The sequence below is a fragment of the Onychomys torridus genome, chromosome 19 (genome assembly GCF_903995425.1).
Source record: "Onychomys torridus chromosome 19, mOncTor1.1, whole genome shotgun sequence".
Lineage (NCBI taxonomy): Eukaryota > Metazoa > Chordata > Mammalia > Rodentia > Cricetidae > Onychomys > Onychomys torridus.
Window position 1 is genome coordinate 60,267,471 of NC_050461.1, and position 13,545 is coordinate 60,281,015.

The following is a 13,545-nucleotide window of genomic DNA, read 5'->3' on the forward strand; positions in this document are numbered from 1 at the left end:
AGCTTTGAATAAGGAAGAACCATATAATAATGAAATGGTGACATTATTTCTCTGCAAACTACTGTCGATAAAAGGGGGTGAATGTATAAAAAATGGTATGATGGTATGTAACAAGACATAGATAGGGAGAACAACTGTTCAGATCATCAGAGACAAACTGTCTTCACTCCTCTCTGGACCAACCATGCTCTTTTTCATGCTGCCCGGGACAGTGGATTCAGGGGCCACTGGGAGAGTTCAGGTTCTGGGGCTCACTGGGAACTTCATCACGTCTGAGAGTCACTCTGTTCTGAGACATGTTCTGTTGCCAGAGGTAAAGTCAGGGGCAGGAGAGAGACAGCAGGCAGATCTGGGTAGGTCCTCTTATCTGCAAGGCAGAATTCTGGGTTGGCGTTCCAACAAGAGCAGCTGGCAAATGAACTGAAGCAAAAGGGACAAGGCCACAGATGCTTGGTGCTAAAACGTGTCTGTGATCTTGGGTGGTAGCAGAATGATGCATGATGAGACTGTCTATTCATGGATGCCTATCTGTCTGCCACTTTTACTGTACCTTCAACTAAATTCGAATGCACCTCTAGGGGTTTGCTGGTAGACAGAATGCCACAAGGGCTGTGACAATGAGTAGACGGTAGAAGACTGACTCCAACCTCTGTCTCTTTGTCTATGAGCAACACCCCCCAACACACTCCACAAGATACAGGAGAATAACAGGCAATGATGAAGAAAGACACAGACAATTTATAAGGAAGCAAAGGACAGGGATAAATTGGTTAGATGTGAGGGGATAAAGCATTGGCTAGACCATGCCAGGGACAATTGCTCTGTCTCCAGCCACTTTGACTAATCACACATAGGTGGTTGAAAGTAAGAAAACTCTCTTAATGTCTCACAGTCTCTCTCCTCTTGTTTGCCTGGGATCCCATACCACCCTCATGCCTTCATTTAACCTCAGGGGGTCATTTCATGAGGGCATCTCTCATGGTCCGCTGTACCTCTGTGTTTGCCTCCCTGTATGGTAGCACAGGTTCCCCCAGTAAGCACATCTTATTCTCCATGGCAGAGACACTCATTTACAAAGACTGTATCCATGAGCTCCAGGAACTAAGACTTCAACACAACACCTCCCAGATAAGAGGTAAGGAACAAATTTTGGCAAATAAGAATGATGTAAATAAAGGTGGGCTGCAGGCAGAAGACAAGAAAACCTGGGTCAGGGAATTAAGGGTACTCATCTAGGCAGGAAAATGGGGTGCAAATATACCTTAGAAGGCTGGGAAGTCGGGCCTGCTGCACCTGAGGAGAAGGTGTTCTGAGAGTGGTGGCTGGTTTGGGGCAGGGTTGATCTAGAACTCACTCCAAGGAACTTTTGTGGGTACCACATTGCATCTTCAAAGAATCCATGATGCTGAAGCCCAGGGTTTCCCTTAGCTTCCCCAGCTGTAGACACACTATGTGTCTGAACAACTAGCATGACTTTACCAGGTGTCCTGTGAACAGTTTGATATGTTGGTATAGATTATTGGCTTAAGCTTGCTAAATACACATCATTACATATATAGAGTGACTTGCATTTTGGAGCTCATGGCAACCTAGAAAAAAATGATTTAAAAAAAAAAGACCATAGTTTACAGATGGGGAAGATGGTGTAGCCAGCTGTGCAGTGAATCCCTAAGCACATAATAGTAATTTGCTTTTCTGGAGTATTTGAGCAGCTCATATTTAAGGCAAGGCTCCTCCACATGAATTCCACTTCAGACTTTCTAAGCAGCAAAATGGAAAACTGCTTCCAGTGATACAAGATTGAAGCAGCTAAGAGCATCCCACCGCTGAAAGGTAGAGCATGGTGGGGTTCCCAACTCAGGAATGCAACTAGGATTCTGCTTGCTTTCATAAGAGCTGATTAAAGATTTTTTTTCCACAGAAAGAAAAATAAAAGACTGAAAAATGAAAACACTAGAGAAGCCAAAGAATGCCAAGGAGATAGGTCTACTCATGTCTGCTCCTTGTCCAGCAGAGACTCACAAGCTGGAAGGGCCTTGGAACCCAGCTCTTCTGCAAAGGCAGTCTGTAGGACACCTGGGTGGAGCCTCAGCCTCTCACTGAGGTTGCAGAAAAAAGCCATGCTATGTTGTAAATTCACAGGAAACTGAGCTGAAAAGATTCTTTGTTAACTTTGATCTAATACAGAACCTGTCTCAATGGTGGCATTATGTCTTCACTGTCAACCACATTTGCAGCCAGTGTCCTCCGTAGATCAGCTGGCCTGTAATGTACAGCAGAGACTGGACTTGTCACAGCTAGGGTACAGAAGGCTCCATTTTCTGGACCCATAAACCTTCCTTTGGTCTTTGATAATTTGGGGAGCCCAGCAGTGATGTTGATGTTATAGAGCATGCATGTGCTCTCTGGTATCCTCAGCCCTTGCTCCCTTGCCCTACAGCCCTGGGTTCTGACTGCTTAGTAGAGCTTGCATTGAACTCACTCAGGTCTACTTTGCAGAGAGTTCAGGCTAAAACAGCCACCTTCTAGAGGGCTTTTCACAGCTGTATCCTACAAAACACTTGACTCCAGGCATGCCATGATATACTTAATGTCTATATTAGTTATGGGTAAACTAATTTTCCTAAGGTAAAATTTTCAAAGAATGACTTTTGTTACATTAAAAATATTAGAATTTCTAGGTAATAGAACAGCCTATGGATGGCATTTTATAACGACACTAGGAAAAGATGTTGCTTTGTAATCTGTGTTTTGTTCAACTTGCCTTTCTTGGGGAGAGGGGGATACTGGGACTGCATAAGTTGAACACCAAGTTATGACTTCCTGAATCAAACATTATTCACATTAGCCCCTACCTCTGGTTCATGTGAGGATACATTTACCCAGCTGCTTTTCATAACTCCAGGCTCCTGAACATAATCATAAATTCTCTAGAACCAGAATAGAAGCCTGAATTCTTTTCTTACATAACTACCCATGTCTAAGAATGTGGTTCAGATCGGAATGGAGCTCCTGTGTGGATCAGCTGACCCCATGTGAAGGCATCACTCTGGAGAGGGCCTGCCCAGTCCAAGGTCTCTAAAATAAGGGAGGCAACCCAAGAAGAAAAATCACTTTGCTGTGTAAGTATGAGCAAAACCACCACAGTTTCAGGAGGCCCAGCATCCTTCACGGTGGTCTCCTGGCTCTGCAGATCCCCACCATCTTGACCAGCTCACACATGTATCAGTCTGAATGCAGCAGCTGAATTTGAATGTCAGTTCTCTGGCAGAAATGTGCTAATGTTCTCTTTAGCTTAATCTAATATTAAAGAGCCCAGCAGACAGGTACGATGCACCCCAATCATGTCCGGCCCCATGGCTACAGAGGAGCCAAGCCTTAATCTTCATCCTCAAGATGCCCAGAGAGCATAAAGCTGCATGTTGTGACACCTGCGGGTCACAGAAATTCTCAGCAGAGGAGTGTGGTTCCAGGAAGAGCCATAAGATCTGCTGAGGACAAAGAAGCTGGACAGTCAAGAGTGAGCATAGTACAGGCAGAGGCGGGAATAGTGTTCCCATAACGCTAACCATCACTCCGGTATGCCAAGGACGTGAACATAGGAACAGTAGCAAGGCAGAACAGTGAGTAAGGAGACTCCCAGCTGGGGACAAAGGGTGCAAGTCATACCCACGTTGAGTAGATGGGCCTGGGCCAGTCTAGAGAGCTGAGGTCCAGCCGGTGAGCTACAGAGAAATTATTGCTTTATAGATTGGCCATCTGCAGGGATATTTTTGTGCCATAGCAGTAATGACATGACAGTATGGCTATACATCAGCCTGTGGTGGTAATTATATGTAGGACACCCTGAATAGATACAACTCAAAAAGAATACAATGGTAACCACTCAGTGTTCAAGAATGTTAGAGACTAGGACCTTGGAGGGTTCATGGTGGTAAGTGCTGTCTCATAGCCTTGAGTTTGGCATATACACTTGCTGTTCTAGCCAGATCATAAATCATGTCTGTGAGGTAGATGCTGAGACAGGAATTCATGGTATGTGAGACAGGCAGACCCAGGGTGTGTGAGACCAGTCTTTCTAGCCATCCCAAAGAAGAGCAAGCTGGGGATAGAAGTTGTGTGTGAGGGGTGCATTAATTGTCACTAATGGGAGTAATGGAGGAAGACTTTGTAGTTTTCAAGGTAACTGGAACAGAAGAGAATGAATTAAAGGGAAGAAGAATTGTTTTATTTTCTTCAAAGCAGTGCCTGTCTTTGTTGTGAAATGTGTTTTTTTCTCTGCAGGGTCATGGATGGTCCTTCCTTTAGACCCCTCCTTCCTCTGAAATACGTTTATCAATATATTATAGATAAAAGGACTATAGGAGGTAGGCATGACAGATAAGAAAATCTGCCCCTTGTCTAGAATTTGAAGGACTTTCTCATAGTCTTTGGGAAATATGTCTCAGAGTCTCAGTTTAGCGGGTACTGACAATTTGGGATGTTTGAACCTTTTGTTATTATATAAAGCGTAGACACTTTAAATTTCCTATTACATTTAGTTATAAATGCAAAACATTTATTTAAAACATTTATATGCATTGTGGCTGGATATGAGGGTCTGCAGGTATCTATCATTCTGAAGACAAGCGCTTCCTGTTTGCTGCATACCCACCAGGTCTTTATTCATTTACTTTTTTTGTTAGGTTTTGAACTCTATGCAAGTGAATTTTTGTTTTTCTGGTTTTGAAGACCCTTATATGGTGACTCCTTTTAAATTCCTTTCGCATATGCACATATTTTAGGAAGCTTCTGCAGTAGTAGGTTTCCATGTGGCTTTTCAAAAGGCCTTTGGTGTTAGCTGTCCCTCTCTTCCTGTCCCGCCCCCTTTAATCCCCTGTTCCAGCTTCCTCTTTATCTCCTCATAACACTGTATCCTACTTCCCCTTCCTTAAAAGATCCCCTCTTCTCCTTGGTCCCTTAGTAGCGTAGCTACCTAACCTCTGTGGTTACTCAGATTTCAACACACATATCTAAAGCTTAAAATTTAGCATCTGTACACAAGAGAAAACATGCACTATTTGTCTTTTGGGGGTCTGGGTTACCTCACTCAGGATGATTAGTTCTAGTTCCATCCATTTACCTGAAATTTTCGTAATTTCATTTCTCTTCACAGCTAAATAACATCCCATTGGCTATACAGACCACATTTTTTATTATCCATCCATCAACTGATGGACATCTAGGCTGTTTCCAACTTCTAGCTATGATGAATAAAGAGACAGTGAACATACATGAGCAAGCATCTCTGAAATAAAGTGTTGAGTCCTTTGGGTGCATGTCCAAGACTGACATAGCTGTGTTCTGTGTTTGATGGATTTTTAGCTTTTGAAGGAACCTCCACACTGATTTCCATAGTGACCGTATCATTTTGGATTCCCACCCTCGATAAGTAAGTATTCTTCCTTTCTCAGAATCCTTCCCAGCTTGTTTCACTTATCTTGGCCATTCTGACTGGGGTAAGATGAAATCTCAAAGTAGTTTTAATTTACATCTCATTTGAGTTTCTCTCCATTTAGGGTGATGTTTGTTGGTGAAGGCTTGAGCTTGCTGTAAACTGCCTTTGTTGTGTTGGGGTGTGCCCCTTACATCCCCATTTTCTCCAGGACTTTTATCATGAAGGGTTGTTGGATTTTGCCAAAAGGCTATTTCTTCTTCTAGAGATCATGTGTTTTTTGTCTTTCAGTCTGTTATTGTGGTGGATTAGGTTTATTGATTTATGTATATTGAACCATTCCTACATCTCTGGGATCAAGCCAATTTGATCCTGGTGGATTATCTTTTCTGTGTGGTTTTGAATTAGGTTTGCAAATGTATTATTGAGAAACTTTACATCTCTGTTCTTAAGGGATATTAATCTGTGTTTCCTTTCTTTTTCATCGTGGTTCCCTTTTCCATAGCTGTGGTTCATAGTTCTCCCTTTATTTCTGTCCTCAGCATGTCCAGACACCTCAGCTCTGCAGATTCCATAGTGGTCTGGGTGGTGCAGCTTCTTCAGCAATGCCCACAGGCTCCCACTTCCCCAAAGGTCTTCTCAGGCTTAACAGTCTCCTGTAGTTCTTTGACTCTGTTTTAATTCTTTTTTTAATTAAGAAATTTTTAATTCATTTTACATACCAACCAGAGATGCCTCTCTCATCTCTTCTCCCACTCTCCCACCCCAACTCACCCATCCCCTCCTCCAAAAAGGTAAGGCCTCTCATGGGGAGTCAGCAGAGCCTGGTACATTCAGCTGAGGCAAATCCAAGTCCCCCTGGCTCTGCATGAAGGCTGTGCAAAGCATCCCACCATAGGTAAGAGGCTCCAAAAAGCCAGCTCATGCACCAGAGATAGATCCTGATCCCACTGTCAGGGGCCCCTCAAACAGACCCAGCTACGCAACTGTCTTGCTTATGCAGAGGTCCTAGTCTAGTCCCATGCAGGGTCCACAGCTGTTGGTCTAAAGTTCATGAGTTCCCACTAGCTGGGTTCAGTCTCTGTAGGTTTTTCCAGATTCTATGATGCCTCTTGCTCATAAAATCCTTCTTCCCTCTGTTCGACTGGACTCCTAGAACTCGGCCTGGTGCTTGGCTGTGGATCTCTGCATCTGCTTCCATCAGTTACTGGATGAAGGTTCTATGATGACAGTTAGGGTATTCACCCATCTGATTACTGGAGTAAGCCAGTTCAGGCACCCTCTCCACTATTGCTAGTAGTCTAAGCTGGGGTCATCCTTGTGGATTCCTGGGAATTTCCCTAGCACCACATCTCTTCCTTACCCCATAATGTCTCCCTCTATCAAGATATCTCTTTCATTGCTCTCCCACTCCATCCCTCCCCCAGCTTGACCATCTGGTTTCCTCATGTTCTCATCCCCCATCCCCTACCCTCTATTGCCACACTTTCCCCCAGTTTACTCATGGAGATCTCATTTATTACCCCCTCTGAGGGCAATCCATGTGTCCCTCTTAGGTCCTCCTTGTTAGTTTTATGTCTAGTATCCACTTATGAGTGAGTACATACCATGTTTGTCATTCTGAGTCTGAGTTACCTCACTCAGGATGATATTTTCTAGTTCCATTCATTTGCCTGAAAATTTCCTGTCATCATGAAATCAGTATGGCAGTTTCTAAAAAAAAAAAAAAAAAAAAAAAAAAAAAAAAAAAAATGGGAATCAATCTACCTCAAGACCCAACCACTCTTGGGCATATATACAAGGAATGCTCAATCATACCAAAAGGACACATGTTCAACTATGTTCATAGCAGTATTATTTGTAATAGCCAGAACCTGGAAACAACCTAGATGCCCCTCACTTGAAGAATGGATAAAGAAAATATGGTACATATACACAGCAGAGTACTACTCAGCAGTAAAAAACAATGGCATCATGACTCTGTTCTATTTTTACCATGGGAAAAAGTCTTAGTACATGTCCTTTCAAAATGATAGCCTTCTGGAGCTTTATCCATGGCAACCTGAAACTTTAGTGGCCCAGGATACATTGATTGCATCCCTCTCAATATTGCCCCTTAGCAGCCAGGCTTTGCTTAATGGGAAAATTTCCAATAATAATAAAAAAAAGATGAGGGAAATGAAAGTTTATGGAAAAACTGAATTGAATTTTTCTTTAACTAAATGCTTTGTCTGTGGATTTTATGTTTAGGGTGGAAATGTGGGGATAGTTTTAAAATGCTTTCTTTTCCTCTAACCTACCACTAAGTATTTAAACTATTTCCTGTTGAAACATGTGCAATTTTTTTCACTAGCACAGCTGGACAACAAAGACTGAGAGTCAGTTCCTGAAAGAGGTGTCTGAAAAGGTGAAGGGAAGCCCCCAGCTCATTGTTTTGCCCTCAGTGTAGGAGGATATGGTGTGGCTAAGTGGCATAGAGCTTGTGAAGCATGTACGAGATCCCAGGTTTATCCCAAGCGCACACATTCATGAGAGTGTACACACATCCCACACACATACTACAAACACATACCGCACATGTATACACACACACATATACACACACCACCACCACATATCCTTACATACTCCTCACACTTATACACAACACCACACACACAACACCACATATCCTTATATACTCCTCACACTTATACACAACAACAACAACAACAACAACAACACAGACACACACACACACACACACACACACACACACACACACACACCACTAGAAAGAACAGGCTAAGCAGCAGCTTTCCGACTGATTTTCTTTTGGGGAGTTGGAAGGACTGTGTGTTTCACTAGGGATAAAAGGGTCCTGGCTCACCCAGGATATTATTTATCAAGATTAAGGCACACCATATGGATTAGATTAGGTCTCAGTAGGTGGTGCCTAGATGTAAATTACAGATGCCTGAGGAAGAGCACAATCAAAACCCTCATTTTTCTTATAGTTTACATTCCCTTAATGTATTGAAGGGCTAATGTTAAAATAATTCTCTCTTTGCTGGAATTCAAATTCTGGGACAGGAAATGGACAAAACAGCAATGCTGGAGTTTGTTAACTTGTGTACAGTGGGCAGGAAAAGCTTCCATACTGACACAGATGCCAGAGACCCCCAGGCCTCTCAGGCCCTGGGCCTGCACACACACCTCTGCAGCACTCTGCTCTTTCTGGTCTCCTTTCTGTGAGTTAGTCTGGGAGCTGAAGCCACATTTGCAAGTCTGCTGAGCCCTGCAGGAGGGGAGTGAGTCAATTTGACTTGAAGACTAAGTGTGGGGTGCTCAAGAGGTTGTTTCAGAGGCAGATAAGAAATCCGCGGATGAGGGTGGCAGGACTGCACTGCAGCTCCCTTCCACGTCACTCAAACTGTGCGTGTGGCAGCACCACACCTTAACACCACAGCTATCTGGAGTACTGTCAGGATTTTCTACCACTATCCTACCCTATCTTGCCTTTTCCACATCTTTCCTCAGGACCTGACCTGTGCTCTTTCCTAAGGGTCCTGTGCCTTCCCTCTCTTCCTTATAGGTATCAGGTTCAAAACTCCAGCTTGCACAGCTCAATTCCACCTAGGCATCACAAAGAAGCCAGACACACCCACACCCATACACATACAGTATATAGTAATGTATGTTCTTCTAATACAAATCCTATTATTTTATCGCTTTTTTAAAAATTTAAGCTCTTCTACATGATATTAATCCAACTCTTTGGTCACCTTGATTAATTGATTTTACCCTATTAAATAACCTGGAGTTACTGCTTAATTGCTAGAAGTACTGTTGCATGGTTTATAGCATCTACGCATAGACTTCCAGGACGAAGCTGAGGCATAGAAGGTTTTAGTGTCTTCCTTACGCAAAATGAGATTAAGACAGGTACAAGAAAAGAAAAAAGTCAGCCAAGAAAGAACAGGGCTAGTTTTATTATGGGTTGAACTTGGATTGCGTAGTTCAAATTCTGGTAGAAAGGTCTCCGTGATGCCCTCTCTGGTTGCCTCCTTTGTTGTAATGGCTGCAATTTGTTCTTATGAACATGGTTTCCACAGCAACATCCTAATTCCTCATCCTTCCGCTCTAAGAATTTCCCTATTGTTTAAGATGAATGCTACGATGTGACTCACAATGTTTAAGGCTATTATTCACTTTTTATGTCAACTTCAAAGAATATTTGATCATGGTTTGGGGAGAGAAAATGCGTATATTCTGGGGCTGAATTTTATTTCATTTATAGGTGTCTTTGCTCTTGGCTGAGCTTCTCAGTCACACTTGCAGGCCCGTGAGTCCCCTTTCTGGAGTATTTTTGTCACATAAACTTTAGCCCTCGTCCTGTACTCTTCCAAAATCTGTTTCCACTTGGCTTTCCAAACCTGCTTTGCAAGCGTGTCCACTCCTCATTTCACATTTTTCTAAAACTGTAGCTGTTATTCAAGTCAGGTAATGTTCATTTATGTAAAGACTTATTTGTATAAAACACCTTTAACAAAAGGTCTGGAGGAGCAGAGAAGATTGGCCTTGCTCTTCCTCAGATACCCATGTTCTTCCAGCCTTCATCATCCTTACAGTTCTGAATCCACGCAGTGGCTCTTCCGGACATGTCCCCGTTAGACTTCCACCCACCCCATAGGAATCTGCTTTCCTGAACTTCACACAAAGCTCATAGTTGTCTCTTCTGCCATCTGGGGCGATTTTAGCTTTGATTTTCTGGGTCAGTAACATGGTGTTTGTGTAACGGTGTACATGAGCATGTGATGCTGTGAGTGCCCCCGTGCATTGGTGCTGATGTGTGAAGGGACAGGTTTAGGTCTGGTTATATGAGTCTGGAACAAACAAGGGAAGGAGCAGGTAATATTTATGACAGGGTCTCTATGATCAGCATTTCCACTATTTCAAAAACTCCATCCAGGCACCTATGAAATCAAGTAATATTGTCTCTTACATTTTTGTATCTTGCTCAATTATATGTCACTGAAGAGAACACAAAGCTCAGGGTTGTTAGGCATGACTCATCTAGACAAGAAGTAAACTTCACATTGCCCAGTAATAGTTGATACAATTTGCTTCTACATTCACATCTCCCAATGAGCAGCTCAACTGAATATGGTTCATCTTCAAGAATGAAAGCCAGACACTTAATTTCGTCAAATATTCACACCCCCAACACATGAGTGTCTGGGACAGAGTGTCTCCTCACTTTAGTGAGAGCTGAGCTGAGTATACATCAAACATTAGGCCTATTCTCTCTCTCTCTCTCTCTCTCTCTCTCTCTCTCTCTCTCTCTCTCTCTCTCTCTCTCTCTCTCTCTCTCTCTCTCTCTCTCTCTCTCCCTCTCTCTCCCTTCTCTTTTGGTGTGGGATTTCTCCCCAGCAGAGCCAATGTGACTCTGCAAGTCTATTAAAACTGTCTGTTTTATAACAAATCCTTAGAAAGGCCTATGTTTTCTATAACTATTATTAATATCACTATAATTGCTATTTTCCTATAATTTATAAATGATCTGTGCCTTTGCCTCATGCAGTAGATTGAAGCCTTCTCATCCAAGGCTGCTTCTGCTCAGTCTATCCGTGTCTCGACTTTACTGAAAAGGGGAGGGGACACTGCTGCGGGGGTGGACAGTGGCATACATCCAGGGCTTTCCGGTAGTTGCTGCTGTCTCTGTAAGTCCCTGAACACATATGGCAGGCTTGTCTGTTCAGTCAGTCCCTGGACTCTGAGTAACCAAGGTTCTAGATCCTTTGGCCTAGCTCCCACACCTTCCAGTCTTTAGCATCATTCTGTAAATGTGTATAAAAGTAAATTTTAGTTGTATTTAATACTCAACACATTATATACATATCACAAATACTGTCCATGAACACATACTCCATAAACATTACATGCATACACTCCCTATACACAATACACATGCATCACACATATTACACACTACACACATGTACCACACAAACTCCACACCAGATATTCATACTACATACACACCACATATACTCTATGCAATACACAAACACCACACACACTGTACACTACACACATACAGTACATACACTCCCTTCAGGCACACACCTCACACAACACACATAAACACACTTGCAATTAAAATATACTCTACATACACACACACACACTCATGACACTGCTCATATATACCACACATAAAACAGAGACCACAGATGCATCACACACACTCTCACATGCTCATCCCCACCTCATGTACAGCATTTCATGTGACACTCAGCAACAGTGGTTGCTATGTATGCCTATCAGGGTATATACATCCAATCACGTCATGTGCCTTAAATAAAACTCTGATGCTCCTTGTAATCTCAGAATAATAAGAACCAAATGTCAGATGCACACGTGTTTTCTGGGAGAAAGAAGTGGAGAATTTGGGTCATATTCTGAGCAATTTCTCTGAGGGCTAGCATGTGCCAAACTGGAGTACCTTAAAAGAAAAAAAGCTCTGGGCGCTTGCCTCTGCCTAGTGGAGAAGGGTCTGCTCTCAAGGTTCAGATGCACAGGGCCCTGGACAACCCTGGAGGAATTTGGAGAGAGTTAGAGTCTGCTGTGAGTCAGGTTGAGGTCACTGGTGTGATGAGAAGTGAATGGTGAGTCAACCTGGCTACTGACAGAGCCCAAACCCTGCTTACCATCGTGTTTTACGGCCTCATGTGGCTAAGCTGTGGTGGCAGGAACACTGCAGAGAGGCTGGGTGGACACCAGGGGTTTGACTTGGTGAACCCACACAGACCCGGCACACTTCACTCCATCACACTCAGATAGGTCTGTCAGAAACAGGCAATCTAGGCAACACATAACAAGGAAAGGGATTTGATCTGAGGAGACCACAAATCCAGACTCAGGCAGCACTCTGCCAGACATGGTGTCAACACCCTCTCCCACCATTCTCAAACACAGGTGGAGACAAAGAAGCCTATCAACACTGGGCGATGTGACCTCAGAGTATCTGTCCCCTGAGAGCTCAGAACCTTTAGTCACTTCTGCGAATTACAACACACCACATCACCAGCCAAGACGGAAAAGTCATGGACCTCATTTCTTTGGGCCCCAAATATTGAGTAATAGATTTTAATATCTAGAAACTGCATGCCTACTTGGGTCTCTGATTCTACGTTAGGAGACATTGCTATCAAATGTGTTAAACGCACCCATACTTGAAGTACCTGTCAGCATTTCATGAATGGTTCACCCTTTGAAGATATGGAGGTGGTAATTGGAAATAGAGTTATTCATACCCCAGTGGTACTTGTCACCCTTCTTATCAGAACTCCCTCCTCCTTTTCCAGAAGAAAGTCTTTCATCTAAGTGCTTTAAACCGTGGGCACAGGTCCTTCCTACAGACTTCTACACTCAGCTCGATGCTTGTGGCATTCCATTCACCCAAGCTTCATGTGGCTTTCCTGTGAGGCAACCTATTATTGAAAAGATACCTTAATTTACTGACCCATACAATAGTTGATTGACATGATTTTTTTCCCTCAGTCTGGGCTAGAATAAATAAAATCACTATCAACAAACTCACGGGTCTAGTAGGAATGAAGATGTGGGCATGTTTTGATGTCTAAGGGAGCAAAGAGCACCTTATGCAGAATTGAATTATGCTTCTTAACTCCATCTGCACTGGCAGACTTGTCCACAGGTCCCATGCGAAGAACTTCCATGAGTTCTTGTATTTGCCAGAATGGACTCTATAGGCACCTCGATGGCCTGGGACACCATGCCTCTTCTCTGTTTTCTGTCAGGCTTGAATTTCATCTGTCACTGTCTCTCTCTGCCTTTATGTCCCTTCTGGGGACATCCTGCTAGACATGTGGTGTTTCTCACCCTGCTCTGATCTCCGGACATTTATATGTCTGGGTTCAGTGTGAACTCAGGTTCCTGCCAGGCCCAGTCCACACCATTGAATATTAACTTACTTTCAATCACTGTTGTGTCTGTGTGCTGCTAGGTTCCGGAGCATCACACTTAACAGAAGGCTTTCTGAGGCACCGGAGCAGCCCAGAGCCCTGAGGGGAACACTCACTTAGGCCTTATCTAGAGCTCTTTTA